Source organism: Hypomesus nipponensis, chromosome 20, assembly GCF_054491055.1.
Source record: "Hypomesus nipponensis isolate SF chromosome 20, ASM5449105v1, whole genome shotgun sequence".
NCBI lineage: Eukaryota > Metazoa > Chordata > Actinopteri > Osmeriformes > Osmeridae > Hypomesus > Hypomesus nipponensis.
This window is the reverse complement of record NC_140380.1, coordinates 4195243-4211602: the sequence shown is the minus strand read 5'-3', so window position 1 is coordinate 4211602 and position 16360 is coordinate 4195243. Positions and strand designations below refer to the sequence as shown.

The window sequence follows — 16360 nt, the reverse complement described above, 5'->3', positions numbered from 1 at the left end:
CTGCGTCAGCAAGGGCTTTTTTTCTTTCGTGTCTGAACTGGAGGATGGGAGATGGCGTGCCTTGCTCGCAAATAAAGCATCTCACTTGCTCACCCTTCGATAGCTCAGTTGGTAGAGCGGAGGACTGTAGGTCAAACACGGTTAGAAATCCTTAGGTCGCTGGTTCAAATCCGGCTCGAAGGAGGGATGTTTTGGCGTAGAAATCTGGCCACGATGCATTAAGGCTAGCGCTTCAGACCCCCACCCCCCCCCAATTTTGAGAGAGGTCTAAAAACTGTTTTCCCTGACCGGGAATCGAACCCGGGCCGCGGCGGTGAGAGCGCCGAATCCTAGCCACTAGACCACCAGGGAGACACGTCAAAGACGCCTGCGTCAGCAAGGGCTTTTTTTCTTTCGTGTCTGAACTGGAGGATGGGAGATGGCGTGCCTTGCTCGCAAATAAAGCATCTCACTTGCTCACCCTTCGATAGCTCAGTTGGTAGAGCGGAGGACTGTAGGTCAAACACGGTTAGAAATCCTTAGGTCGCTGGTTCAAATCCGGCTCGAAGGAGGGATGTTTTGGCGTAGAAATCTGGCCACGATGCATTAAGGCCAGCGCTGGAGACCCCCACCAATTTTGAGAGAGGTCTAAAAACTGTTTTCCCTGACCGGGAATCGAACCCGGGCCGCAGCGGTGAAAGCGCCGAATCCTAGCCACTAGACCACCAGGGAGACACGTCAAAGGCGCCTGCGTCAGCAAGGGCTTTTTTTCTTTCGTGTCTGAACTGGAGGATGGGAGATGGCGTGCCTTGCTCGCAAATAAAGCATCTCACTTGCTCACCCTTCGATAGCTCAGTTGGTAGAGCGGAGGACTGTAGGTCAAACATGGTTAGAAATCCTTAGGTCGCTGGTTCAAATCCGGCTCGAAGGAGGGATGTTTTGGCGTAGAAATCTGGCCACGATGCATTAAGGCTAGCGCTTGAGACCCCCACCCCCCCCAATTTTGAGAGAGGTCTAAAAACTGTTTTCCCTGACCGGGAATCAAACCCGGGCCGCGGCGGTGAGAGCGCCGAATCCTAGCCACTAGACCACCAGGGAGAGCTTGGCTTCCTCTGCTCGCTGTCAAAGATGAGGAGCAAGTTGCAAAATGAAGCCTGTCAAAAGGCAAAGACTTCCACCGAACCTTAAGTTCCCTGACCGGGAATCGAACCCGGGCCGCGGCGGTGAAAGCGCCGAATCCTAGCCACTAGACCACCAGGGAGACACGTCAAAGGTGCCTGCGTCAGCAAGGGCTTTTTTTCTTTCGTGTCTGAACTGGAGGATGGGAGATGGCGTGCCTTGCTCGCAAATAAAGCATCTCACTTGCTCACCCTTCGATAGCTCAGTTGGTAGAGCGGAGGACTGTAGGTCAAACACGGTTAGAAATCCTTAGGTCGCTGGTTCAAATCCGGCTCGAAGGAGGGATGTTTTGGCGTAGAAATCTGGCCACGATGCATTAAGGCTAGCGCTTCAGACCCCCACCCCCCCCCAATTTTGAGAGAGGTCTAAAAACTGTTTTCCCTGACCGGGAATCGAACCCGGGCCGCGGCGGTGAGAGCGCCGAATCCTAGCCACTAGACCACCAGGGAGACACGTCAAAGACGCCTGCGTCAGCAAGGGCTTTTTTTCTTTCGTGTCTGAACTGGAGGATGGGAGATGGCGTGCCTTGCTCGCAAATAAAGCATCTCACTTGCTCACCCTTCGATAGCTCAGTTGGTAGAGCGGAGGACTGTAGGTCAAACACGGTTAGAAATCCTTAGGTCGCTGGTTCAAATCCGGCTCGAAGGAGGGATGTTTTGGCGTAGAAATCTGGCCACGATGCATTAAGGCCAGCGCTGGAGACCCCCACCAATTTTGAGAGAGGTCTAAAAACTGTTTTCCCTGACCGGGAATCGAACCCGGGCCGCAGCGGTGAAAGCGCCGAATCCTAGCCACTAGACCACCAGGGAGACACGTCAAAGGCGCCTGCGTCAGCAAGGGCTTTTTTTCTTTCGTGTCTGAACTGGAGGATGGGAGATGGCGTGCCTTGCTCGCAAATAAAGCATCTCACTTGCTCACCCTTCGATAGCTCAGTTGGTAGAGCGGAGGACTGTAGGTCAAACATGGTTAGAAATCCTTAGGTCGCTGGTTCAAATCCGGCTCGAAGGAGGGATGTTTTGGCGTAGAAATCTGGCCACGATGCATTAAGGCTAGCGCTTGAGACCCCCACCCCCCCCAATTTTGAGAGAGGTCTAAAAACTGTTTTCCCTGACCGGGAATCAAACCCGGGCCGCGGCGGTGAGAGCGCCGAATCCTAGCCACTAGACCACCAGGGAGAGCTTGGCTTCCTCTGCTCGCTGTCAAAGATGAGGAGCAAGTTGCAAAATGAAGCCTGTCAAAAGGCAAAGACTTCCACCGAACCTTAAGTTCCCTGACCGGGAATCGAACCCGGGCCGCGGCGGTGAAAGCGCCGAATCCTAGCCACTAGACCACCAGGGAGACACGTCAAAGGCGCCTGCGTCAGCAAGGGCTTTTTTTCTTTCGTGTCTGAACTGGAGGATGGGAGATGGCGTGCCTTGCTCGCAAATAAAGCATCTCACTTGCTCACCCTTCGATAGCTCAGTTGGTAGAGCGGAGGACTGTAGGTCAAACACGGTTAGAAATCCTTAGGTCGCTGGTTCAAATCCGGCTCGAAGGAGGGATGTTTTGGCGTAGAAATCTGGCCACGATGCATTAAGGCTAGCGCTTGAGACCCCCACCCCCCCCAATTTTGAGAGAGGTCTAAAAACTGTTTTCCCTGACCGGGAATCGAACCCGGGCCGCGGCGGTGAGAGCGCCGAATACTAGCCACTAGACCACCAGGGAGAGCTTGGCTTCCTCTGCTCGCTGTCAAAGATGAGGAGCAAGTTGCAAAATGAAGCCTGTCAAAAGGCAAAGACTTCCACCGAACCTTAAGTTCCCTGACCGGGAATCGAACCCGGGCCGCGGCGGTGAAAGCGCCGAATCCTAGCCACTAGACCACCAGGGAGACACGTCAAAGGCGCCTGCGTCAATAAGGGCTTTTTTTCTTTCGTGTCTGAACTGGAGGATGGGAGATGGCGTGCCTTGCTCGCAAATAAAGCATCTCACTTGCTCACCCTTCGATAGCTCAGTTGGTAGAGCGGAGGACTGTAGGTCAAACACGGTTAGAAATCCTTAGGTCGCTGGTTCAAATCCGGCTCGAAGGAGGGATGTTTTGGCGTAGAAATCTGGCCACGATGCATTAAGGCTAGCGCTTGAGACCCCCCCCAATTTTGAGAGAGGTCTAAAAACTGTTATCCCTGACCGGGAATCGAACCCGGGCCGCGGCGGTGAGAGCGCCGAATCCTAGCCACTAGACCACCAGGGAGAGCTTGGCTTCTTCTGCTCGCTGTCAAAGATGAGGAGCAAGTTGCAAAATGAAGCCTGTCAAAAGGCAAAGACTTCCACCGAACCTTAAGTTCCCTGACCGGGAATCGAACCCGGGCCGCGGCGGTGAAAGCGCCGAATCCTAGCCACTAGACCACCAGGGAGACACGTCAAAGGCGCCTGCGTCAGCAAGGGCTTTTTTTCTTTCGTGTCTGAACTGGAGGATGGGAGATGGCGTGCCTTGCTCGCAAATAAAGCATCTCACTTGCTCACCCTTCGATAGCTCAGTTGGTAGAGCGGAGGACTGTAGGTCAAACACGGTTAGAAATCCTTAGGTCGCTGGTTCAAATCCGGCTCGAAGGAAGGATGTTTTGGCGTAGAAATCTGGCCACGATGCATTAAGGCTAGCGCTTGAGACCCCCACCCCCCCAAATTTTGAGATAGGTCTAAAAACTGTTTTCCCTGACCGGGAATCGAACCCGGGCCGCGGCGGTGAGAGCGCCGAATCCTAGCCACTAGACCACCAGGGAGAGCTTGGCTTCCTCTGCTCGCTGTCAAAGATGAGGAGCAAGTTGCAAAATGAAGCCTGTCAAAAGGCAAAGACTTCCACCGAACCTTAAGTTCCCTGACCGGGAATCGAACCCGGGCCGCGGCGGTGAAAGCGCCGAATCCTAGCCACTAGACCACCAGGGAGACACGTCAAAGGCGCCTGCGTCAGCAAGGGCTTTTTTTCTTTCGTGTCTGAACTGGAGGATGGGAGATGGCGTGCCTTGCTCGCAAATAAAGCATCTCACTTGCTCACCCTTCGATAGCTCAGTTGGTAGAGCGGAGGACTGTAGGTCAAACACGGTTAGAAATCCTTAGGTCGCTGGTTCAAATCCGGCTCGAAGGAGGGATGTTTTGGCGTAGAAATCTGGCCACGATGCATTAAGGCTAGCGCTTGAGACCCCCACCCCCCCCCAATTTTGAGAGAGGTCTAAAAACTGTTTTCCCTGACCGGGAATCGAACCCGGGCCGCGGCGGTGAGAGCGCCGAATCCTAGCCACTAGACCACCAGGGAGAGCTTGGCTTCTTCTGCTCGCTGTCAAAGATGAGGAGCAAGTTGCAAAATGAAGCCTGTCAAAAGGCAAAGACTTCCACCGAACCTTAAGTTCCCTGACCGGGAATCGAACCCGGGCCGCGGCGGTGAAAGCGCCGAATCCTAGCCACTAGACCACCAGGGAGACACGTCAAAGACGCCTGCGTCAGCAAGGGCTTTTTTTCTTTCGTGTCTGAACTGGAGGATGGGAGATGGCGTGCCTTGCTCGCAAATAAAGCATCTCACTTGCTCACCCTTCGATAGCTCAGTTGGTAGAGCGGAGGACTGTAGGTCAAACACGGTTAGAAATCCTTAGGTCGCTGGTTCAAATCCGGCTCTAAGGAGGGATGTTTTGGCGTAGAAATCTGGCCACGATGCATTAAGGCTAGCGCTTGAGACCCCCCCCAATTTTGAGAGAGGTCTAAAAACTGTTATCCCTGACCGGGAATCGAACCCGGGCCGCGGCGGTGAGAGCGCCGAATCCTAGCCACTAGACCACCAGGGAGAGCTTGGCTTCCTCTGCTCGCTGTCAAAGATGAGGAGCAAGTTGCAAAATGAAGCCTGTCAAAAGGCAAAGACTTCCACCGAACCTTAAGTTCCCTGACCGGGAATCGAACCCGGGCCGCGGCGGTGAAAGCGCCGAATCCTAGCCACTAGACCACCAGGGAGACACGTCAAAGGCGCCTGCGTCAGCAAGGGCTTTTTTTCTTTCGTGTCTGAACTGGAGGATGGGAGATGGCGTGCCTTGCTCGCAAATAAAGCATCTCACTTGCTCACCCTTCGATAGCTCAGTTGGTAGAGCGGAGGACTGTAGGTCAAACACGGTTAGAAATCCTTAGGTCGCTGGTTCAAATCCGGCTCGAAGGAAGGATGTTTTGGCGTAGAAATCTGGCCACGATGCATTAAGGCTAGCGCTTGAGACCCCCACCCCCCCAAATTTTGAGATAGGTCTAAAAACTGTTTTCCCTGACCGGGAATCGAACCCGGGCCGCGGCGGTGAGAGCGCCGAATCCTAGCCACTAGACCACCAGGGAGAGCTTGGCTTCCTCTGCTCGCTGTCAAAGATGAGGAGCAAGTTGCAAAATGAAGCCTGTCAAAAGGCAAAGACTTCCACCGAACCTTAAGTTCCCTGACCGGGAATCGAACCCGGGCCGCGGCGGTGAAAGCGCCGAATCCTAGCCACTAGACCACCAGGGAGACACGTCAAAGGCGCCTGCGTCAGCAAGGGCTTTTTTTCTTTCGTGTCTGAACTGGAGGATGGGAGATGGCGTGCCTTGCTCGCAAATAAAGCATCTCACTTGCTCACCCTTCGATAGCTCAGTTGGTAGAGCGGAGGACTGTAGGTCAAACACGGTTAGAAATCCTTAGGTCGCTGGTTCAAATCCGGCTCGAAGGAGGGATGTTTTGGCGTAGAAATCTGGCCACGATGCATTAAGGCTAGCGCTTGAGACCCCCACCCCCCCCAATTTTGAGAGAGGTCTAAAAACTGTTTTCCCTGACCGGGAATCGAACCCGGGCCGCGGCGGTGAGAGCGCCGAATACTAGCCACTAGACCACCAGGGAGAGCTTGGCTTCCTCTGCTCGCTGTCAAAGATGAGGAGCAAGTTGCAAAATGAAGCCTGTCAAAAGGCAAAGACTTCCACCGAACCTTAAGTTCCCTGACCGGGAATCGAACCCGGGCCGCGGCGGTGAAAGCGCCGAATCCTAGCCACTAGACCACCAGGGAGACACGTCAAAGGCGCCTGCGTCAATAAGGGCTTTTTTTCTTTCGTGTCTGAACTGGAGGATGGGAGATGGCGTGCCTTGCTCGCAAATAAAGCATCTCACTTGCTCACCCTTCGATAGCTCAGTTGGTAGAGCGGAGGACTGTAGGTCAAACACGGTTAGAAATCCTTAGGTCGCTGGTTCAAATCCGGCTCGAAGGAGGGATGTTTTGGCGTAGAAATCTGGCCACGATGCATTAAGGCTAGCGCTTGAGACCCCCCCCAATTTTGAGAGAGGTCTAAAAACTGTTATCCCTGACCGGGAATCGAACCCGGGCCGCGGCGGTGAGAGCGCCGAATCCTAGCCACTAGACCACCAGGGAGAGCTTGGCTTCTTCTGCTCGCTGTCAAAGATGAGGAGCAAGTTGCAAAATGAAGCCTGTCAAAAGGCAAAGACTTCCACCGAACCTTAAGTTCCCTGACCGGGAATCGAACCCGGGCCGCGGCGGTGAAAGCGCCGAATCCTAGCCACTAGACCACCAGGGAGACACGTCAAAGACGCCTGCGTCAGCAAGGGCTTTTTTTCTTTTGTGTCTGAACTGGAGGATGGGAGATGGCGTGCCTTGCTCGCAAATAAAGCATCTCACTTGCTCACCCTTCGATAGCTCAGTTGGTAGAGCGGAGGACTGTAGGTCAAACACGGTTAGAAATCCTTAGGTCGCTGGTTCAAATCCGGCTCGAAGGAGGGATGTTTTGGCGTAGAAATCTGGCCACGATGCATTAAGGCTAGCGCTTGAGACCCCCACCCCCCCCCAATTTTGAGAGAGGTCTAAAATCTGTTTTCCCTGACCGGGAATCGAACCCGGGCCGCGGCGGTGAGAGCGCCGAATCCTAGCCACTAGACCACCAGGGAGAGCTTGGCTTCTTCTGCTCGCTGTCAAAGATGAGGAGCAAGTTGCAAAATGAAGCCTGTCAAAAGGCAAAGACTTCCACCGAACCTTAAGTTCCCTGACCGGGAATCGAACCCGGGCCGCGGCGGTGAAAGCGCCGAATCCTAGCCACTAGACCACCAGGGAGACACGTCAAAGACGCCTGCGTCAGCAAGGGCTTTTTTTCTTTCGTGTCTGAACTGGAGGATGGGAGATGGCGTGCCTTGCTCGCAAATAAAGCATCTCACTTGCTCACCCTTCGATAGCTCAGTTGGTAGAGCGGAGGACTGTAGGTCAAACACGGTTAGAAATCCTTAGGTCGCTGGTTCAAATCCGGCTCGAAGGAGGGATGTTTTGGCGTAGAAATCTGGCCACGATGCATTAAGGCTAGCGCTTGAGACCCCCACCCCCCCCCCCAATTTTGAGAGAGGTCTAAAAACTGTTTTCCCTGACCGGGAATCGAACCCGGGCCGCGGCGGTGAGAGCGCCGAATCCTAGCCACTAGACCACCAGGGAGAGCTTGGCTTCCTCTGCTCGCTGTCAAAGATGAGGAGCAAGTTGCAAAATGAAGCCTGTCAAAAGGCAAAGACTTCCACCGAACCTTAAGTTCCCTGACCGGGAATCGAACCCGGGCCGCGGCGGTGAAAGCGCCGAATCCTAGCCACTAGACCACCAGGGAGACACGTCAAAGGCGCCTGCGTCAGCAAGGGCTTTTTTTCTTTCGTGTCTGAACTGGAGGATGGGAGATGGCGTGCCTTGCTCGCAAATAAAGCATCTCACTTGCTCACCCTTCGATAGCTCAGTTGGTAGAGCGGAGGACTGTAGGTCAAACACGGTTAGAAATCCTTAGGTCGCTGGTTCAAATCCGGCTCGAAGGAGGGATGTTTTGGCGTAGAAATCTGGCCACGATGCATTAAGGCTAGCGCTTGAGACCCCCACCCCCCCCCAATTTTGAGAGAGGTCTAAAAACTGTTTTCCCTGACCGGGAATCGAACCCGGGCCGCGGCGGTGAGAGCGCCGAATCCTAGCCACTAGACCACCAGGGAGAGCTTGGCTTCTTCTGCTCGCTGTCAAAGATGAGGAGCAAGTTGCAAAATGAAGCCTGTCAAAAGGGAAAGACTTCCACCGAACCTTAAGTTCCCTGACCGGGAATCGAACCCGGGCCGCGGCGGTGAAAGCGCCGAATCCTAGCCACTAGACCACCAGGGAGACACGTCAAAGACGCCTGCGTCAGCAAGGGCTTTTTTTCTTTCGTGTCTGAACTGGAGGATGGGAGATGGCGTGCCTTGCTCGCAAATAAAGCATCTCACTTGCTCACCCTTCGATAGCTCAGTTGGTAGAGCGGAGGACTGTAGGTCAAACACGGTTAGAAATCCTTAGGTCGCTGGTTCAAATCCGGCTCGAAGGAGGGATGTTTTGGCGTAGAAATCTGGCCACGATGCATTAAGGCTAGCGCTTGAGACCCCCACCCCCCCCCAATTTTGAGAGAGGTCTAAAAACTGTTTTCCCTGACCGGGAATCGAACCCGGGCCGCGGCGGTGAGAGCGCCGAATCCTAGCCACTAGACCACCAGGGAGAGCTTGGCTTCTTCTGCTCGCTGTCAAAGATGAGGAGCAAGTTGCAAAATGAAGCCTGTCAAAAGGCAAAGACTTCCACCGAACCTTAAGTTCCCTGACCGGGAATCGAACCCGGGCCACGGCGGTGAAAGCGCCGAATCCTAGCCACTAGACCACCAGGGAGACACGTCAAAGGCGCCTGCGTCAGCAAGGGCTTTTTTTCTTTCGTGTCTGAACTGGAGGATGGGAGATGGCGTGCCTTGCTCGCAAATAAAGCATCTCACTTGCTCACCCTTCGATAGCTCAGTTGGTAGAGCGGAGGACTGTAGGTCAAACACGGTTAGAAATCCTTAGGTCGCTGGTTCAAATCCGGCTCGAAGGAGGGATGTTTTGGCGTAGAAATCTGGCCACGATGCATTAAGGCCAGCGCTGGAGACCCCCACCAATTTTGAGAGAGGTCTAAAAACTGTTTTCCCTGACCGGGAATCGAACCCGGGCCGCGGCGGTGAAAGCGCCGAATCCTAGCCACTAGACCACCAGGGAGACACGTCAAAGACGCCTGCGTCAGCAAGGGCTTTTTTTCTTTCGTGTCTGAACTGGAGGATGGGAGATGGCGTGCCTTGCTCGCAAATAAAGCATCTCACTTGCTCACCCTTCGATAGCTCAGTTGGTAGAGCGGAGGACTGTAGGTCAAACACGGTTAGAAATCCTTAGGTCGCTGGTTCAAATCCGGCTCGAAGGAGGGATGTTTTGGCGTAGAAATCTGGCCACGATGCATTAAGGCTAGCGCTTGAGACCCCCACCCCCCCAATTTTGAGAGAGGTCTAAAAACTGTTTTCCCTGACCGGGAATCGAACCCGGGCCGCGGCGGTGAGAGCGCCGAATCCTAGCCACTAGACCACCAGGGAGAGCTTGGCTTCCTCTGCTCGCTGTCAAAGATGAGGAGCAAGTTGCAAAATGAAGCCTGTCAAAAGGCAAAGACTTCCACCGAACCTTAAGTTCCCTGACCGGGAATCGAACCCGGGCCGCGGCGGTGAAAGCGCCGAATCCTAGCCACTAGACCACCAGGGAGACACGTCAAAGGCGCCTGCGTCAGCAAGGGATTTTTTTCTTTCGTGTCTGAACTGGAGGATGGGAGATGGCGTGCCTTGCTCGCAAATAGAGCATCTCACTTGCTCACCCTTCGATAGCTCAGTTGGTAGAGCGGAGGACTGTAGGTCAAACACGGTTGGAAATCCTTAGGTCGCTGGTTCAAATCCGGCTCGAAGGAGGGATGTTTTGGCGTAGAAATCTGGCCACGATGCATTAAGGCCAGCGCTGGAGACCCCCACCAATTTTGAGAGAGGTCTAAAAACTGTTTTCCCTGACCGGGAATCGAACCCGGGCCGCGGCGGTGAAAGCGCCGAATCCTAGCCACTAGACCACCAGGGAGACACGTCAAATTTGCCTGCGTCAGCAAGGGCTTTTTTTCTTTCGTGTCTGAACTGGAGGATGGGAGATGGCGTGCCTTGCTCGCAAATAAAGCATCTCACTTGCTCACCCTTCGATAGCTCAGTTGGTAGAGCGGAGGACTGTAGGTCAAACACGGTTAGAAATCCTTAGGTCGCTGGTTCAAATCCGGCTCGAAGGAGGGATGTTTTGGCGTAGAAATCTGGCCACGATGCATTAAGGCTAGCGCTTGAGACCCCCACCCCCCCCAATTTTGAGAGAGGTCTAAAAACTGTTTTCCCTGACCGGGAATCGAACCCGGGCCGCGGCTGTGAGAGCGCCGAATCCTAGCCACTAGACCACCAGGGAGAGCTTGGCTTCCTCTGCTCGCTGTCAAAGATGAGGAGCAAGTTGCAAAATGAAGCCTGTCAAAAGGCAAAGACTTCCACCGAACCTTAAGTTCCCTGACCGGGAATCGAACCCGGGCCGCGGCGGTGAAAGCGCCGAATCCTAGCCACTACACCACCAGGGAGACACGTCAAAGGCGCCTGCGTCAGCAAGGGCTTTTTTTCTTTCGTGTCTGAACTGGAGGATGGGAGATGGCGTGCCTTGCTCGCAAATAAAGCATCTCACTTGCTCATACTTCGATAGCTCAGTTGGTAGAGCGGAGGACTGTAGGTCAAACACGGTTAGAAATCCTTAGGTCGCTGGTTCAAATCCGGCTCGAAGGAGGGATGTTTTGGCGTAGAAATCTGGCCACGATGCATTAAGGCTAGCGCTTGAGACCCCCACCCCCCCCCAATTTTGAGAGAGGTCTAAAAACTGTTTTCCCTGACCGGGAATCGAACCCGGGCCGCGGCGGTGAGAGCGCCGAATCCTAGCCACTAGACCACCAGGGAGAGCTTGGCTTCTTCTGCTCGCTGTCAAAGATGAGGAGCAAGTTGCAAAATGAAGCCTGTCAAAAGGCAAAGACTTCCACCGAACCTTAAGTTCCCTGACCGGGAATCGAACCCGGGCCGCGGCGGTGAAAGCGCCGAATCCTAGCCACTACACCACCAGGGAGACACGTCAAAGGCGCCTGCGTCAGCAAGGGCTTTTTTTCTTTCGTGTCTGAACTGGAGGATGGGAGATGGCGTGCCTTGCTCGCAAATAAAGCATCTCACTTGCTCACCCTTCGATAGCTCAGTTGGTAGAGCGGAGGACTGTAGGTCAAACACGGTTAGAAATCCTTAGGTCGCTGGTTCAAATCCGGCTCGAAGGAGGGATGTTTTGGCGTAGAAATCTGGCCACGATGCATTAAGGCTAGCGCTTGAGACCCCCACCCCCCCCAATTTTGAGAGAGGTCTAAAAACTGTTTTCCCTGACCGGGAATCGAACCCGGGCCGCGGCGGTGAGAGCGCCGAATCCTAGCCACTAGACCACCAGGGAGAGCTTGGCTTCTTCTGCTCGCTGTCAAAGATGAGGAGCAAGTTGCAAAATGAAGCCTGTCAAAAGGCAAAGACTTCCACCGAACCTTAAGTTCCCTGACCGGGAATCGAACCCGGGCCGCGGCGGTGAAAGCGCCGAATCCTAGCCACTAGACCACCAGGGAGACACGTCAAAGACGCCTGCGTCAGCAAGGGCTTTTTTTCTTTTGTGTCTGAACTGGAGGATGGGAGATGGCGTGCCTTGCTCGCAAATAAAGCATCTCACTTGCTCACCCTTCGATAGCTCAGTTGGTAGAGCGGAGGACTGTAGGTCAAACACGGTTAGAAATCCTTAGGTCGCTGGTTCAAATCCGGCTCGAAGGAGGGATGTTTTGGCGTAGAAATCTGGCCACGATGCATTAAGGCTAGCGCTTGAGACCCCCACCCCCCCCAATTTTGAGAGAGGTCTAAAAACTGTTTTCCCTGACCGGGAATCGAACCCGGGCCGCGGCGGTGAGAGCGCCGAATCCTAGCCACTAGACCACCAGGGAGAGCTTGGCTTCCTCTGCTCGCTGTCAAAGATGAGGAGCAAGTTGCAAAATGAAGCCTGTCAAAAGGCAAAGACTTCCACCGAACCTTAAGTTCCCTGACCGGGAATCGAACCCGGGCCGCGGCGGTGAAAGCGCCGAATCCTAGCCACTAGACCACCAGGGAGACACGTCAAAGACGCCTGCGTCAGCAAGGGCTTTTTTTCTTTCGTGTCTGAACTGGAGGATGGGAGATGGCGTGCCTTGCTCGCAAATAAAGCATCTCACTTGCTCACCCTTCGATAGCTCAGTTGGTAGAGCGGAGGACTGTAGGTCAAACACGGTTAGAAATCCTTAGGTCGCTGGTTCAAATCCGGCTCGAAGGAGGGATGTTTTGGCGTAGAAATCTGGCCACGATGCATTAAGGCTAGCGCTTGAGACCCCCACCCCCCCCAATTTTGAGAGAGGTCTAAAAACTGTTTTCCCTGACCGGGAATCGAACCCGGGCCGCGGCGGTGAGAGCGCCGAATCCTAGCCACTAGACCACCAGGGAGAGCTTGGCTTCTTCTGCTCGCTGTCAAAGATGAGGAGCAAGTTGCAAAATGAAGCCTGTCAAAAGGCAAAGACTTCCACCGAACCTTAAGTTCCCTGACCGGGAATCGAACCCGGGCCGCGGCGGTGAAAGCGCCGAATCCTAGCCACTAGACCACCAGGGAGACACGTCAAAGACGCCTGCGTCAGCAAGGGCTTTTTTTCTTTTGTGTCTGAACTGGAGGATGGGAGATGGCGTGCCTTGCTCGCAAATAAAGCATCTCACTTGCTCATACTTCGATAGCTCAGTTGGTAGAGCGGAGGACTGTAGGTCAAACACGGTTAGAAATCCTTAGGTCGCTGGTTCAAATCCGGCTCGAAGGAGGGATGTTTTGGCGTAGAAATCTGGCCACGATGCATTAAGGCTAGCGCTTGAGACCCCCACCCCCCCCCCAATTTTGAGAGAGGTCTAAAAACTGTTTTCCCTGACCGGGAATCGAACCCGGGCCGCGGCGGTGAGAGCGCCGAATCCTAGCCACTAGACCACCAGGGAGAGCTTGGCTTCTTCTGCTCGCTGTCAAAGATGAGGAGGAAGTTGCAAAATGAAGCCTGTCAAAAGGCAAAGACTTCCACCGAACCTTAAGTTCCCTGACCGGGAATCGAACCCGGGCCGCGGCGGTGAAAGCGCCGAATCCTAGCCACTAGACCACCAGGGAGACACGTCAAAGGCGCCTGCGTCAGCAAGGGCTTTTTTTCTTTCGTGTCTGAACTGGAGGATGGGAGATGGCGTGCCTTGCTCGCAAATAAAGCATCTCACTTGCTCACCCTTCGATAGCTCAGTTGGTAGAGCGGAGGACTGTAGGTCCAACACGGTTACAAATCCTTAGGTCGCTGGTTCAAATCCGGCTCGAAGGAGGGATGTTTTGGCGTAGAAATCTGGCCACGATGCATTAAGGCCAGCGCTGGAGACCCCCACCAATTTTGAGAGAGGTCTAAAAACTGTTTTCCCTGACCGGGAATCGAACCCGGGCCGCGGCGGTGAAAGCGCCGAATCCTAGCCACTAGACCACCAGGGAGACACGTCAAAGACGCCTGCGTCAGCAAGGGCTTTTTTTCTTTCGTGTCTGAACTGGAGGATGGGAGATGGCGTGCCTTGCTCGCAAATAAAGCATCTCACTTGCTCACCCTTCGATAGCTCAGTTGGTAGAGCGGAGGACTGTAGGTCAAACACGGTTAGAAATCCTTAGGTCGCTGGTTCAAATCCGGCTCGAAGGAGGGATGTTTTGGCGTAGAAAATCTGGCCACGATGCATTAAGGCTAGCGCTTGAGACCCCCACCCCCCCAATTTTGAGAGAGGTCTAAAAACTGTTTTCCCTGACCGGGAATCGAACCCGGGCCGCGGCGGTGAGAGCGCCGAATCCTAGCCACTAGACCACCAGGGAGAGCTTGGCTTCCTCTGCTCGCTGTCAAAGATGAGGAGCAAGTTGCAAAATGAAGCCTGTCAAAAGGCAAAGACTTCCACCAAACCTTAAGTTCCCTGACCGGGAATCGAACCCGGGCCGCGGCGGTGAAAGCGCCGAATCCTAGCCACTAGACCACCAGGGAGACACGTCAAAGGCGCCTGCGTCAGCAAGGGCTTTTTTTCTTTCGTGTCTGAACTGGAGGATGGGAGATGGCGTGCCTTGCTCGCAAATAAAGCATCTCACTTGCTCATACTTCGATAGCTCAGTTGGTAGAGCGGAGGACTGTAGGTCAAACACGGTTAGAAATCCTTAGGTCGCTGGTTCAAATCCGGCTCGAAGGAGGGATGTTTTGGCGTAGAAATCTGGCCACGATGCATTAAGGCTAGCGCTTGAGACCCCCACCCCCCCCCAATTTTGAGAGAGGTCTAAAAACTGTTTTCCCTGACCGGGAATCGAACCCGGGCCGCGGCGGTGAGAGCGCCGAATCCTAGCCACTAGACCACCAGGGAGAGCTTGGCTTCTTCTGCTCGCTGTCAAAGATGAGGAGCAAGTTGCAAAATGAAGCCTGTCAAAAGGCAAAGACTTCCACCGAACCTTAAGTTCCCTGACCGGGAATCGAACCCGGGCCGCGGCGGTGAAAGCGCCGAATCCTAGCCACTAGACCACCAGGGAGACACGTCAAAGGCGCCTGCGTCAGCAAGGGCTTTTTTTCTTTCGTGTCTGAACTGGAGGATGGGAGATGGCGTGCCTTGCTCGCAAATAAAGCATCTCACTTGCTCACCCTTCGATAGCTCAGTTGGTAGAGCGGAGGACTGTAGGTCAAACACGGTTAGAAATCCTTAGGTCGCTGGTTCAAATCCGGCTCGAAGGAGGGATGTTTTGGCGTAGAAATCTGGCCACGATGCATTAAGGCCAGCGCTGGAGACCCCCACCAATTTTGAGAGAGGTCTAAAAACTGTTTTCCCTGACCGGGAATCGAACCCGGGCCGCGGCGGTGAAAGCGCCGAATCCTAGCCACTAGACCACCAGGGAGACACGTCAAAGACGCCTGCGTCAGCAAGGGCTTTTTTTCTTTCGTGTCTGAACTGGAGGATGGGAGATGGCGTGCCTTGCTCGCAAATAAAGCATCTCACTTGCTCACCCTTCGATAGCTCAGTTGGTAGAGCGGAGGACTGTAGGTCAAACACGGTTAGAAATCCTTAGGTCGCTGGTTCAAATCCGGCTCGAAGGAGGGATGTTTTGGCGTAGAAAATCTGGCCACGATGCATTAAGGCTAGCGCTTGAGACCCCCACCCCCCCCAATTTTGAGAGAGGTCTAAAAACTGTTTTCCCTGACCGGGAATCGAACCCGGGCCGCGGCGGTGAGAGCGCCGAATCCTAGCCACTAGACCACCAGGGAGAGCTTGGCTTCCTCTGCTCGCTGTCAAAGATGAGGAGCAAGTTGCAAAATGAAGCCTGTCAAAAGGCAAAGACTTCCACCGAACCTTAAGTTCCCTGACCGGGAATCGAACCCGGGCCGCGGCGGTGAAAGCGCCGAATCCTAGCCACTAGACCACCAGGGAGACACGTCAAAGGCGCCTGCGTCAGCAAGGGCTTTTTTTCTTTCGTGTCTGAACTGGAGGATGGGAGATGGCGTGCCTTGCTCGCAAATAAAGCATCTCACTTGCTCACCCTTCGATAGCTCAGTTGGTAGAGCGGAGGACTGTAGGTCAAACACGGTTAGAAATCCTTAGGTCGCTGGTTCAAATCCGGCTCGAAGGAGGGATGTTTTGGCGTAGAAATCTGGCCACGATGCATTAAGGCTAGCGCTTGAGACCCCCACCACCCCCAATTTTGAGAGAGGTCTAAAAACTGTTTTCCCTGACCGGGAATCGAACCCGGGCCGCGGCGGTGAGAGCGCCGAATCCTAGCCACTAGACCACCAGGGAGAGCTTGGCTTCCTCTGCTCGCTGTCAAAGATGAGGAGCAAGTTGCAAAATGAAGCCTGTCAAAAGGCAAAGACTTCCACCGAACCTTAAGTTCCCTGACCGGGAATCGAACCCGGGCCGCGGCGGTGAAAGCGCCGAATCCTAGCCACTAGACCACCAGGGAGACACGTCAAAGGCGCCTGCGTCAGCAAGGGCTTTTTTTCTTTCGTGTCTGAACTGGAGGATGGGAGATGGCGTGCCTTGCTCGCAAATAAAGCATCTCACTTGCTCACCCTTCGATAGCTCAGTTGGTAGAGCGGAGGACTGTAGGTCAAACACGGTTAGAAATCCTTAGGTCGCTGGTTCAAATCCGGCTCGAAGGAGGGATGTTTTGGCGTAGAAATCTGGCCACGATGCATTAAGGCTAGCGCTGGAGACCCCCACCAAT

General features: G+C 54.3%; 92 non-coding genes across 92 annotated transcripts; 34 read left to right on the top strand and 58 right to left on the bottom strand.

Moving 5' to 3' along the window:
• Positions 1-93: 93 nt before the first annotated feature.
• On the top strand, positions 94-183 carry trnay-gua (transfer RNA tyrosine (anticodon GUA)). Its single transcript is given in 2 exon segments — positions 94-130; positions 148-183. It is a non-coding gene; the product is annotated as a tRNA-Tyr (tRNA).
• A 96-nt stretch (positions 184-279) lies between these two features.
• On the bottom strand, positions 280-351 carry trnae-cuc (transfer RNA glutamic acid (anticodon CUC)). The gene has a single exon. It is a non-coding gene; the product is annotated as a tRNA-Glu (tRNA).
• A 109-nt stretch (positions 352-460) lies between these two features.
• On the top strand, positions 461-550 carry trnay-gua (transfer RNA tyrosine (anticodon GUA)). The gene is given in 2 exon segments: positions 461-497; positions 515-550. It is a non-coding gene; the product is annotated as a tRNA-Tyr (tRNA).
• An 89-nt stretch (positions 551-639) lies between these two features.
• On the bottom strand, positions 640-711 carry trnae-uuc (transfer RNA glutamic acid (anticodon UUC)). Its single transcript has one exon. It is a non-coding gene; the product is annotated as a tRNA-Glu (tRNA).
• Positions 712-820: 109 nt separating this feature from the next.
• trnay-gua (transfer RNA tyrosine (anticodon GUA)) lies at positions 821-910 on the top strand. Its single transcript is given in 2 exon segments — positions 821-857; positions 875-910. It is a non-coding gene; the product is annotated as a tRNA-Tyr (tRNA).
• A 95-nt stretch (positions 911-1005) lies between these two features.
• trnae-cuc (transfer RNA glutamic acid (anticodon CUC)) lies at positions 1006-1077 on the bottom strand. Its single transcript has one exon. It is a non-coding gene; the product is annotated as a tRNA-Glu (tRNA).
• Positions 1078-1168: 91 nt separating this feature from the next.
• On the bottom strand, positions 1169-1240 carry trnae-uuc (transfer RNA glutamic acid (anticodon UUC)). The gene has a single exon. It is a non-coding gene; the product is annotated as a tRNA-Glu (tRNA).
• Positions 1241-1349: 109 nt separating this feature from the next.
• Positions 1350-1439, top strand: trnay-gua (transfer RNA tyrosine (anticodon GUA)). Its single transcript is given in 2 exon segments — positions 1350-1386; positions 1404-1439. It is a non-coding gene; the product is annotated as a tRNA-Tyr (tRNA).
• A 96-nt stretch (positions 1440-1535) lies between these two features.
• trnae-cuc (transfer RNA glutamic acid (anticodon CUC)) lies at positions 1536-1607 on the bottom strand. The gene has a single exon. It is a non-coding gene; the product is annotated as a tRNA-Glu (tRNA).
• A 109-nt stretch (positions 1608-1716) lies between these two features.
• On the top strand, positions 1717-1806 carry trnay-gua (transfer RNA tyrosine (anticodon GUA)). Its single transcript is given in 2 exon segments — positions 1717-1753; positions 1771-1806. It is a non-coding gene; the product is annotated as a tRNA-Tyr (tRNA).
• An 89-nt stretch (positions 1807-1895) lies between these two features.
• trnae-uuc (transfer RNA glutamic acid (anticodon UUC)) lies at positions 1896-1967 on the bottom strand. Its single transcript has one exon. It is a non-coding gene; the product is annotated as a tRNA-Glu (tRNA).
• A 109-nt stretch (positions 1968-2076) lies between these two features.
• Positions 2077-2166, top strand: trnay-gua (transfer RNA tyrosine (anticodon GUA)). Its single transcript is given in 2 exon segments — positions 2077-2113; positions 2131-2166. It is a non-coding gene; the product is annotated as a tRNA-Tyr (tRNA).
• Positions 2167-2261: 95 nt separating this feature from the next.
• trnae-cuc (transfer RNA glutamic acid (anticodon CUC)) lies at positions 2262-2333 on the bottom strand. The gene has a single exon. It is a non-coding gene; the product is annotated as a tRNA-Glu (tRNA).
• Positions 2334-2424: 91 nt separating this feature from the next.
• Positions 2425-2496, bottom strand: trnae-uuc (transfer RNA glutamic acid (anticodon UUC)). The gene has a single exon. It is a non-coding gene; the product is annotated as a tRNA-Glu (tRNA).
• Positions 2497-2605: 109 nt separating this feature from the next.
• trnay-gua (transfer RNA tyrosine (anticodon GUA)) lies at positions 2606-2695 on the top strand. Its single transcript is given in 2 exon segments — positions 2606-2642; positions 2660-2695. It is a non-coding gene; the product is annotated as a tRNA-Tyr (tRNA).
• Positions 2696-2790: 95 nt separating this feature from the next.
• trnae-cuc (transfer RNA glutamic acid (anticodon CUC)) lies at positions 2791-2862 on the bottom strand. Its single transcript has one exon. It is a non-coding gene; the product is annotated as a tRNA-Glu (tRNA).
• A 91-nt stretch (positions 2863-2953) lies between these two features.
• On the bottom strand, positions 2954-3025 carry trnae-uuc (transfer RNA glutamic acid (anticodon UUC)). The gene has a single exon. It is a non-coding gene; the product is annotated as a tRNA-Glu (tRNA).
• A 109-nt stretch (positions 3026-3134) lies between these two features.
• On the top strand, positions 3135-3224 carry trnay-gua (transfer RNA tyrosine (anticodon GUA)). Its single transcript is given in 2 exon segments — positions 3135-3171; positions 3189-3224. It is a non-coding gene; the product is annotated as a tRNA-Tyr (tRNA).
• Positions 3225-3313: 89 nt separating this feature from the next.
• On the bottom strand, positions 3314-3385 carry trnae-cuc (transfer RNA glutamic acid (anticodon CUC)). Its single transcript has one exon. It is a non-coding gene; the product is annotated as a tRNA-Glu (tRNA).
• A 91-nt stretch (positions 3386-3476) lies between these two features.
• On the bottom strand, positions 3477-3548 carry trnae-uuc (transfer RNA glutamic acid (anticodon UUC)). The gene has a single exon. It is a non-coding gene; the product is annotated as a tRNA-Glu (tRNA).
• Positions 3549-3657: 109 nt separating this feature from the next.
• Positions 3658-3747, top strand: trnay-gua (transfer RNA tyrosine (anticodon GUA)). Its single transcript is given in 2 exon segments — positions 3658-3694; positions 3712-3747. It is a non-coding gene; the product is annotated as a tRNA-Tyr (tRNA).
• A 95-nt stretch (positions 3748-3842) lies between these two features.
• Positions 3843-3914, bottom strand: trnae-cuc (transfer RNA glutamic acid (anticodon CUC)). The gene has a single exon. It is a non-coding gene; the product is annotated as a tRNA-Glu (tRNA).
• Positions 3915-4005: 91 nt separating this feature from the next.
• trnae-uuc (transfer RNA glutamic acid (anticodon UUC)) lies at positions 4006-4077 on the bottom strand. Its single transcript has one exon. It is a non-coding gene; the product is annotated as a tRNA-Glu (tRNA).
• A 109-nt stretch (positions 4078-4186) lies between these two features.
• trnay-gua (transfer RNA tyrosine (anticodon GUA)) lies at positions 4187-4276 on the top strand. The gene is given in 2 exon segments: positions 4187-4223; positions 4241-4276. It is a non-coding gene; the product is annotated as a tRNA-Tyr (tRNA).
• Positions 4277-4372: 96 nt separating this feature from the next.
• On the bottom strand, positions 4373-4444 carry trnae-cuc (transfer RNA glutamic acid (anticodon CUC)). Its single transcript has one exon. It is a non-coding gene; the product is annotated as a tRNA-Glu (tRNA).
• Positions 4445-4535: 91 nt separating this feature from the next.
• On the bottom strand, positions 4536-4607 carry trnae-uuc (transfer RNA glutamic acid (anticodon UUC)). Its single transcript has one exon. It is a non-coding gene; the product is annotated as a tRNA-Glu (tRNA).
• Positions 4608-4716: 109 nt separating this feature from the next.
• On the top strand, positions 4717-4806 carry trnay-gua (transfer RNA tyrosine (anticodon GUA)). The gene is given in 2 exon segments: positions 4717-4753; positions 4771-4806. It is a non-coding gene; the product is annotated as a tRNA-Tyr (tRNA).
• Positions 4807-4895: 89 nt separating this feature from the next.
• trnae-cuc (transfer RNA glutamic acid (anticodon CUC)) lies at positions 4896-4967 on the bottom strand. The gene has a single exon. It is a non-coding gene; the product is annotated as a tRNA-Glu (tRNA).
• Positions 4968-5058: 91 nt separating this feature from the next.
• On the bottom strand, positions 5059-5130 carry trnae-uuc (transfer RNA glutamic acid (anticodon UUC)). Its single transcript has one exon. It is a non-coding gene; the product is annotated as a tRNA-Glu (tRNA).
• Positions 5131-5239: 109 nt separating this feature from the next.
• Positions 5240-5329, top strand: trnay-gua (transfer RNA tyrosine (anticodon GUA)). Its single transcript is given in 2 exon segments — positions 5240-5276; positions 5294-5329. It is a non-coding gene; the product is annotated as a tRNA-Tyr (tRNA).
• A 95-nt stretch (positions 5330-5424) lies between these two features.
• On the bottom strand, positions 5425-5496 carry trnae-cuc (transfer RNA glutamic acid (anticodon CUC)). The gene has a single exon. It is a non-coding gene; the product is annotated as a tRNA-Glu (tRNA).
• Positions 5497-5587: 91 nt separating this feature from the next.
• On the bottom strand, positions 5588-5659 carry trnae-uuc (transfer RNA glutamic acid (anticodon UUC)). Its single transcript has one exon. It is a non-coding gene; the product is annotated as a tRNA-Glu (tRNA).
• Positions 5660-5768: 109 nt separating this feature from the next.
• On the top strand, positions 5769-5858 carry trnay-gua (transfer RNA tyrosine (anticodon GUA)). The gene is given in 2 exon segments: positions 5769-5805; positions 5823-5858. It is a non-coding gene; the product is annotated as a tRNA-Tyr (tRNA).
• Positions 5859-5953: 95 nt separating this feature from the next.
• trnae-cuc (transfer RNA glutamic acid (anticodon CUC)) lies at positions 5954-6025 on the bottom strand. The gene has a single exon. It is a non-coding gene; the product is annotated as a tRNA-Glu (tRNA).
• Positions 6026-6116: 91 nt separating this feature from the next.
• trnae-uuc (transfer RNA glutamic acid (anticodon UUC)) lies at positions 6117-6188 on the bottom strand. The gene has a single exon. It is a non-coding gene; the product is annotated as a tRNA-Glu (tRNA).
• Positions 6189-6297: 109 nt separating this feature from the next.
• trnay-gua (transfer RNA tyrosine (anticodon GUA)) lies at positions 6298-6387 on the top strand. Its single transcript is given in 2 exon segments — positions 6298-6334; positions 6352-6387. It is a non-coding gene; the product is annotated as a tRNA-Tyr (tRNA).
• An 89-nt stretch (positions 6388-6476) lies between these two features.
• trnae-cuc (transfer RNA glutamic acid (anticodon CUC)) lies at positions 6477-6548 on the bottom strand. The gene has a single exon. It is a non-coding gene; the product is annotated as a tRNA-Glu (tRNA).
• A 91-nt stretch (positions 6549-6639) lies between these two features.
• On the bottom strand, positions 6640-6711 carry trnae-uuc (transfer RNA glutamic acid (anticodon UUC)). Its single transcript has one exon. It is a non-coding gene; the product is annotated as a tRNA-Glu (tRNA).
• Positions 6712-6820: 109 nt separating this feature from the next.
• On the top strand, positions 6821-6910 carry trnay-gua (transfer RNA tyrosine (anticodon GUA)). The gene is given in 2 exon segments: positions 6821-6857; positions 6875-6910. It is a non-coding gene; the product is annotated as a tRNA-Tyr (tRNA).
• Positions 6911-7006: 96 nt separating this feature from the next.
• trnae-cuc (transfer RNA glutamic acid (anticodon CUC)) lies at positions 7007-7078 on the bottom strand. Its single transcript has one exon. It is a non-coding gene; the product is annotated as a tRNA-Glu (tRNA).
• A 91-nt stretch (positions 7079-7169) lies between these two features.
• trnae-uuc (transfer RNA glutamic acid (anticodon UUC)) lies at positions 7170-7241 on the bottom strand. Its single transcript has one exon. It is a non-coding gene; the product is annotated as a tRNA-Glu (tRNA).
• A 109-nt stretch (positions 7242-7350) lies between these two features.
• Positions 7351-7440, top strand: trnay-gua (transfer RNA tyrosine (anticodon GUA)). The gene is given in 2 exon segments: positions 7351-7387; positions 7405-7440. It is a non-coding gene; the product is annotated as a tRNA-Tyr (tRNA).
• Positions 7441-7538: 98 nt separating this feature from the next.
• Positions 7539-7610, bottom strand: trnae-cuc (transfer RNA glutamic acid (anticodon CUC)). The gene has a single exon. It is a non-coding gene; the product is annotated as a tRNA-Glu (tRNA).
• Positions 7611-7701: 91 nt separating this feature from the next.
• Positions 7702-7773, bottom strand: trnae-uuc (transfer RNA glutamic acid (anticodon UUC)). Its single transcript has one exon. It is a non-coding gene; the product is annotated as a tRNA-Glu (tRNA).
• A 109-nt stretch (positions 7774-7882) lies between these two features.
• Positions 7883-7972, top strand: trnay-gua (transfer RNA tyrosine (anticodon GUA)). Its single transcript is given in 2 exon segments — positions 7883-7919; positions 7937-7972. It is a non-coding gene; the product is annotated as a tRNA-Tyr (tRNA).
• Positions 7973-8068: 96 nt separating this feature from the next.
• trnae-cuc (transfer RNA glutamic acid (anticodon CUC)) lies at positions 8069-8140 on the bottom strand. Its single transcript has one exon. It is a non-coding gene; the product is annotated as a tRNA-Glu (tRNA).
• Positions 8141-8231: 91 nt separating this feature from the next.
• On the bottom strand, positions 8232-8303 carry trnae-uuc (transfer RNA glutamic acid (anticodon UUC)). Its single transcript has one exon. It is a non-coding gene; the product is annotated as a tRNA-Glu (tRNA).
• Positions 8304-8412: 109 nt separating this feature from the next.
• trnay-gua (transfer RNA tyrosine (anticodon GUA)) lies at positions 8413-8502 on the top strand. Its single transcript is given in 2 exon segments — positions 8413-8449; positions 8467-8502. It is a non-coding gene; the product is annotated as a tRNA-Tyr (tRNA).
• Positions 8503-8598: 96 nt separating this feature from the next.
• On the bottom strand, positions 8599-8670 carry trnae-cuc (transfer RNA glutamic acid (anticodon CUC)). The gene has a single exon. It is a non-coding gene; the product is annotated as a tRNA-Glu (tRNA).
• A 91-nt stretch (positions 8671-8761) lies between these two features.
• Positions 8762-8833, bottom strand: trnae-uuc (transfer RNA glutamic acid (anticodon UUC)). The gene has a single exon. It is a non-coding gene; the product is annotated as a tRNA-Glu (tRNA).
• Positions 8834-8942: 109 nt separating this feature from the next.
• trnay-gua (transfer RNA tyrosine (anticodon GUA)) lies at positions 8943-9032 on the top strand. The gene is given in 2 exon segments: positions 8943-8979; positions 8997-9032. It is a non-coding gene; the product is annotated as a tRNA-Tyr (tRNA).
• An 89-nt stretch (positions 9033-9121) lies between these two features.
• trnae-uuc (transfer RNA glutamic acid (anticodon UUC)) lies at positions 9122-9193 on the bottom strand. Its single transcript has one exon. It is a non-coding gene; the product is annotated as a tRNA-Glu (tRNA).
• A 109-nt stretch (positions 9194-9302) lies between these two features.
• trnay-gua (transfer RNA tyrosine (anticodon GUA)) lies at positions 9303-9392 on the top strand. Its single transcript is given in 2 exon segments — positions 9303-9339; positions 9357-9392. It is a non-coding gene; the product is annotated as a tRNA-Tyr (tRNA).
• A 94-nt stretch (positions 9393-9486) lies between these two features.
• Positions 9487-9558, bottom strand: trnae-cuc (transfer RNA glutamic acid (anticodon CUC)). Its single transcript has one exon. It is a non-coding gene; the product is annotated as a tRNA-Glu (tRNA).
• A 91-nt stretch (positions 9559-9649) lies between these two features.
• Positions 9650-9721, bottom strand: trnae-uuc (transfer RNA glutamic acid (anticodon UUC)). Its single transcript has one exon. It is a non-coding gene; the product is annotated as a tRNA-Glu (tRNA).
• A 109-nt stretch (positions 9722-9830) lies between these two features.
• Positions 9831-9920, top strand: trnay-gua (transfer RNA tyrosine (anticodon GUA)). The gene is given in 2 exon segments: positions 9831-9867; positions 9885-9920. It is a non-coding gene; the product is annotated as a tRNA-Tyr (tRNA).
• An 89-nt stretch (positions 9921-10009) lies between these two features.
• Positions 10010-10081, bottom strand: trnae-uuc (transfer RNA glutamic acid (anticodon UUC)). The gene has a single exon. It is a non-coding gene; the product is annotated as a tRNA-Glu (tRNA).
• Positions 10082-10190: 109 nt separating this feature from the next.
• Positions 10191-10280, top strand: trnay-gua (transfer RNA tyrosine (anticodon GUA)). Its single transcript is given in 2 exon segments — positions 10191-10227; positions 10245-10280. It is a non-coding gene; the product is annotated as a tRNA-Tyr (tRNA).
• Positions 10281-10375: 95 nt separating this feature from the next.
• On the bottom strand, positions 10376-10447 carry trnae-cuc (transfer RNA glutamic acid (anticodon CUC)). Its single transcript has one exon. It is a non-coding gene; the product is annotated as a tRNA-Glu (tRNA).
• Positions 10448-10538: 91 nt separating this feature from the next.
• trnae-uuc (transfer RNA glutamic acid (anticodon UUC)) lies at positions 10539-10610 on the bottom strand. The gene has a single exon. It is a non-coding gene; the product is annotated as a tRNA-Glu (tRNA).
• Positions 10611-10719: 109 nt separating this feature from the next.
• Positions 10720-10809, top strand: trnay-gua (transfer RNA tyrosine (anticodon GUA)). Its single transcript is given in 2 exon segments — positions 10720-10756; positions 10774-10809. It is a non-coding gene; the product is annotated as a tRNA-Tyr (tRNA).
• A 96-nt stretch (positions 10810-10905) lies between these two features.
• On the bottom strand, positions 10906-10977 carry trnae-cuc (transfer RNA glutamic acid (anticodon CUC)). Its single transcript has one exon. It is a non-coding gene; the product is annotated as a tRNA-Glu (tRNA).
• Positions 10978-11068: 91 nt separating this feature from the next.
• trnae-uuc (transfer RNA glutamic acid (anticodon UUC)) lies at positions 11069-11140 on the bottom strand. The gene has a single exon. It is a non-coding gene; the product is annotated as a tRNA-Glu (tRNA).
• A 109-nt stretch (positions 11141-11249) lies between these two features.
• On the top strand, positions 11250-11339 carry trnay-gua (transfer RNA tyrosine (anticodon GUA)). The gene is given in 2 exon segments: positions 11250-11286; positions 11304-11339. It is a non-coding gene; the product is annotated as a tRNA-Tyr (tRNA).
• Positions 11340-11434: 95 nt separating this feature from the next.
• Positions 11435-11506, bottom strand: trnae-cuc (transfer RNA glutamic acid (anticodon CUC)). Its single transcript has one exon. It is a non-coding gene; the product is annotated as a tRNA-Glu (tRNA).
• Positions 11507-11597: 91 nt separating this feature from the next.
• On the bottom strand, positions 11598-11669 carry trnae-uuc (transfer RNA glutamic acid (anticodon UUC)). Its single transcript has one exon. It is a non-coding gene; the product is annotated as a tRNA-Glu (tRNA).
• A 109-nt stretch (positions 11670-11778) lies between these two features.
• On the top strand, positions 11779-11868 carry trnay-gua (transfer RNA tyrosine (anticodon GUA)). Its single transcript is given in 2 exon segments — positions 11779-11815; positions 11833-11868. It is a non-coding gene; the product is annotated as a tRNA-Tyr (tRNA).
• A 95-nt stretch (positions 11869-11963) lies between these two features.
• Positions 11964-12035, bottom strand: trnae-cuc (transfer RNA glutamic acid (anticodon CUC)). The gene has a single exon. It is a non-coding gene; the product is annotated as a tRNA-Glu (tRNA).
• A 91-nt stretch (positions 12036-12126) lies between these two features.
• trnae-uuc (transfer RNA glutamic acid (anticodon UUC)) lies at positions 12127-12198 on the bottom strand. The gene has a single exon. It is a non-coding gene; the product is annotated as a tRNA-Glu (tRNA).
• A 109-nt stretch (positions 12199-12307) lies between these two features.
• On the top strand, positions 12308-12397 carry trnay-gua (transfer RNA tyrosine (anticodon GUA)). Its single transcript is given in 2 exon segments — positions 12308-12344; positions 12362-12397. It is a non-coding gene; the product is annotated as a tRNA-Tyr (tRNA).
• A 95-nt stretch (positions 12398-12492) lies between these two features.
• On the bottom strand, positions 12493-12564 carry trnae-cuc (transfer RNA glutamic acid (anticodon CUC)). The gene has a single exon. It is a non-coding gene; the product is annotated as a tRNA-Glu (tRNA).
• Positions 12565-12655: 91 nt separating this feature from the next.
• Positions 12656-12727, bottom strand: trnae-uuc (transfer RNA glutamic acid (anticodon UUC)). Its single transcript has one exon. It is a non-coding gene; the product is annotated as a tRNA-Glu (tRNA).
• A 109-nt stretch (positions 12728-12836) lies between these two features.
• trnay-gua (transfer RNA tyrosine (anticodon GUA)) lies at positions 12837-12926 on the top strand. The gene is given in 2 exon segments: positions 12837-12873; positions 12891-12926. It is a non-coding gene; the product is annotated as a tRNA-Tyr (tRNA).
• Positions 12927-13023: 97 nt separating this feature from the next.
• On the bottom strand, positions 13024-13095 carry trnae-cuc (transfer RNA glutamic acid (anticodon CUC)). Its single transcript has one exon. It is a non-coding gene; the product is annotated as a tRNA-Glu (tRNA).
• A 91-nt stretch (positions 13096-13186) lies between these two features.
• Positions 13187-13258, bottom strand: trnae-uuc (transfer RNA glutamic acid (anticodon UUC)). Its single transcript has one exon. It is a non-coding gene; the product is annotated as a tRNA-Glu (tRNA).
• A 109-nt stretch (positions 13259-13367) lies between these two features.
• On the top strand, positions 13368-13457 carry trnay-gua (transfer RNA tyrosine (anticodon GUA)). The gene is given in 2 exon segments: positions 13368-13404; positions 13422-13457. It is a non-coding gene; the product is annotated as a tRNA-Tyr (tRNA).
• Positions 13458-13546: 89 nt separating this feature from the next.
• On the bottom strand, positions 13547-13618 carry trnae-uuc (transfer RNA glutamic acid (anticodon UUC)). The gene has a single exon. It is a non-coding gene; the product is annotated as a tRNA-Glu (tRNA).
• A 109-nt stretch (positions 13619-13727) lies between these two features.
• Positions 13728-13817, top strand: trnay-gua (transfer RNA tyrosine (anticodon GUA)). Its single transcript is given in 2 exon segments — positions 13728-13764; positions 13782-13817. It is a non-coding gene; the product is annotated as a tRNA-Tyr (tRNA).
• Positions 13818-13912: 95 nt separating this feature from the next.
• Positions 13913-13984, bottom strand: trnae-cuc (transfer RNA glutamic acid (anticodon CUC)). The gene has a single exon. It is a non-coding gene; the product is annotated as a tRNA-Glu (tRNA).
• Positions 13985-14075: 91 nt separating this feature from the next.
• Positions 14076-14147, bottom strand: trnae-uuc (transfer RNA glutamic acid (anticodon UUC)). The gene has a single exon. It is a non-coding gene; the product is annotated as a tRNA-Glu (tRNA).
• Positions 14148-14256: 109 nt separating this feature from the next.
• Positions 14257-14346, top strand: trnay-gua (transfer RNA tyrosine (anticodon GUA)). Its single transcript is given in 2 exon segments — positions 14257-14293; positions 14311-14346. It is a non-coding gene; the product is annotated as a tRNA-Tyr (tRNA).
• Positions 14347-14442: 96 nt separating this feature from the next.
• trnae-cuc (transfer RNA glutamic acid (anticodon CUC)) lies at positions 14443-14514 on the bottom strand. Its single transcript has one exon. It is a non-coding gene; the product is annotated as a tRNA-Glu (tRNA).
• Positions 14515-14605: 91 nt separating this feature from the next.
• On the bottom strand, positions 14606-14677 carry trnae-uuc (transfer RNA glutamic acid (anticodon UUC)). The gene has a single exon. It is a non-coding gene; the product is annotated as a tRNA-Glu (tRNA).
• Positions 14678-14786: 109 nt separating this feature from the next.
• On the top strand, positions 14787-14876 carry trnay-gua (transfer RNA tyrosine (anticodon GUA)). The gene is given in 2 exon segments: positions 14787-14823; positions 14841-14876. It is a non-coding gene; the product is annotated as a tRNA-Tyr (tRNA).
• An 89-nt stretch (positions 14877-14965) lies between these two features.
• trnae-uuc (transfer RNA glutamic acid (anticodon UUC)) lies at positions 14966-15037 on the bottom strand. Its single transcript has one exon. It is a non-coding gene; the product is annotated as a tRNA-Glu (tRNA).
• Positions 15038-15146: 109 nt separating this feature from the next.
• trnay-gua (transfer RNA tyrosine (anticodon GUA)) lies at positions 15147-15236 on the top strand. Its single transcript is given in 2 exon segments — positions 15147-15183; positions 15201-15236. It is a non-coding gene; the product is annotated as a tRNA-Tyr (tRNA).
• A 96-nt stretch (positions 15237-15332) lies between these two features.
• On the bottom strand, positions 15333-15404 carry trnae-cuc (transfer RNA glutamic acid (anticodon CUC)). Its single transcript has one exon. It is a non-coding gene; the product is annotated as a tRNA-Glu (tRNA).
• Positions 15405-15495: 91 nt separating this feature from the next.
• On the bottom strand, positions 15496-15567 carry trnae-uuc (transfer RNA glutamic acid (anticodon UUC)). The gene has a single exon. It is a non-coding gene; the product is annotated as a tRNA-Glu (tRNA).
• A 109-nt stretch (positions 15568-15676) lies between these two features.
• trnay-gua (transfer RNA tyrosine (anticodon GUA)) lies at positions 15677-15766 on the top strand. The gene is given in 2 exon segments: positions 15677-15713; positions 15731-15766. It is a non-coding gene; the product is annotated as a tRNA-Tyr (tRNA).
• Positions 15767-15861: 95 nt separating this feature from the next.
• On the bottom strand, positions 15862-15933 carry trnae-cuc (transfer RNA glutamic acid (anticodon CUC)). Its single transcript has one exon. It is a non-coding gene; the product is annotated as a tRNA-Glu (tRNA).
• Positions 15934-16024: 91 nt separating this feature from the next.
• On the bottom strand, positions 16025-16096 carry trnae-uuc (transfer RNA glutamic acid (anticodon UUC)). Its single transcript has one exon. It is a non-coding gene; the product is annotated as a tRNA-Glu (tRNA).
• A 109-nt stretch (positions 16097-16205) lies between these two features.
• Positions 16206-16295, top strand: trnay-gua (transfer RNA tyrosine (anticodon GUA)). The gene is given in 2 exon segments: positions 16206-16242; positions 16260-16295. It is a non-coding gene; the product is annotated as a tRNA-Tyr (tRNA).
• The last annotated feature ends 65 nt before the right edge of the window (positions 16296-16360 follow it).